Below are 2,143 nucleotides of genomic sequence, written 5' to 3'. Positions count from 1 at the left end.
ATATCATAAGCGTAGACGTTATACGATCAAGCAAATAGGAAGACTTAGTATCACCGATATGATAGATTCACCACGTTGCTATTGCTATAGCCTTATCTATTAATGAAACAAAGCAAATACCTAGCTGCCTGAAATTCAACTGGAAATGCAACTCAGATGATAAGATTTAGGTGCAATGTAGTGCAGAAAGAGAGATGATTGGAACTAGCGAGAAATCATGTCCTTCAGGATGTGAATCATAGATAACTAGATTCTCGAGTATATCCACGAAGATAAAACTCAACTGTTAGGTCCGAGTGCTACATAAAGTCACACATAGTACAAAAGAATTGTCTTTAGAGCTGAGGAATATATCAAGGAATCACACAATACTCAAAAACAAGGATAACGCATTTTACAGTCTGAGCACCTCTTTAGAAAGTCATATGGGTACACATTGCTTTAAACACTGGCCAAAAATTCTTGTAGGGTTTATCTACTTTGAGAGATATATTTATCCATCAACTTCCACCATTGCGATGATGTCAGATTGTTTGCGCTCGTATTTGGATATGTAACAAGAATACAGCTGACCTTGAGACTGAAGAAGAGAGAATTGCGTGCATTGACAGTGAGTACGTCCAGATAATAAGTATCAAAATTGGTGTATACCTTGTTTATAAACATTGGTAAGAGAACGAAGAAAACATGTGCAGTGACGCCCTCACGTATCTACCATAGTCGAGTTGAATAGGCTGATTAGACAGGGGATCAGGCCTACATTAGTAAAAAGTAACTCATTGTGTATGTCAATTGGACCAGTTCGTAAACTCCATCTTGATGTATATACGTATTACTGCAGACCTTTTCCTTTAAAAGGAAAAGTTCATTGGTTCGAGAGATGAGTCTTTAATGTAGGGAGAATGCACAGCGTTAGTGGAGCCTAAAGAACAATAAAGAACTGCAGGATTTTAACATCTCAGAGAAGTGCAGTTTGCTTGCTCTTTTGCTAATTATTCCTAACTATTGCGGTGGATTTTGTGGCTAATATCTTTGATTCTTGTCTAAGTTTGTCTACTTGACACACATCTAGAATTAGAAGGAAACATTTCTCCAGAGATCAGTGAAAGAGTGAACATAACCTCTATCGAAAGATCTGATAAGTGTTTAGAACATATGATGCTTATATTGTGTGATACCAAAATAAAAAAACCCCAAAACAAAACCATAAATTAACGACATCAATATATATTATAATAATCAAAAGCAAGGGATTTAAGGCTTTAAGCAAGCAGGTGAATGTGGGTCATTTGACAGCCTATTGTATATAGTGGATTCGCAGTCTTCATCTCTTATCCTCTCTCGCTTTCGCCTGTGTGTGCTTGAGTGTTGCGAGATATAACAGAAAAGAGAATGGGCAGGAATCCAGGATTTAACGACAATATATTAAGAAGGGGAGGAGCAACTGCATTGATTGTTTTTCTTCTCTCACTCTCAGCGAGAGATTTCAGAAGTTTTACATATATACTAAAACTTCAATAAATCACATGACATTGGCATTAAATAAGCCCCCGCAATGATTTTTTATTCACACATCCTATGTCTTTTTATTAATTTTCTTAGAGAGTTTTTTGCGTCAACAATTAATGACCTTTCGGCTGTGTCCCGCTGTGTTGGTGTGTAGATGTGCTTGTTTTGAGTAGATGAACGTGTAGCTGTTGGCAATCTGTCGCGCTATATGCACTCAGATGAAAGCATGGCAACCTGATAGTAGACCTGGCACATGCTCTGTGAACAGTTTTGCCTCTCAATTTGCTTTTCGATGCCCGTAACGTCCGCGTTAATGACCAGCTGTATTCTAGGTGCGCAGCGCAGAAGGTTATACAATGAAAATGAGCCGAAATATAGATAACATATCGAGAAAAGTTATTAAAAATCTATCTGACCTTAGTGCTGACGGCACATGTGTTTGGATAAGTGAACTGTCAAAACCTGCAAGGGCTGCCATACTTCATGTCTTGATCAGACATCAATGCCACTTTATGTACATGAACCACACTTCTCTCACAATTACAGGAGCGAGTCTCATATTTGCAGATCTGCTAGTTCTTCGTTGCGTCTTCAAGTTTTGATTAAGAATGGAAAATTTGGTGATCATCTTTCG

This window comes from Morone saxatilis, unplaced genomic scaffold (assembly GCF_004916995.1).
Source record: "Morone saxatilis isolate NCDOM2014 unplaced genomic scaffold, NCSU_SB_2.0 Contig17, whole genome shotgun sequence".
Classification (NCBI taxonomy): Eukaryota; Metazoa; Chordata; class Actinopteri; family Moronidae; genus Morone; species Morone saxatilis.
Note: the sequence above shows the minus strand (reverse complement) of the source record.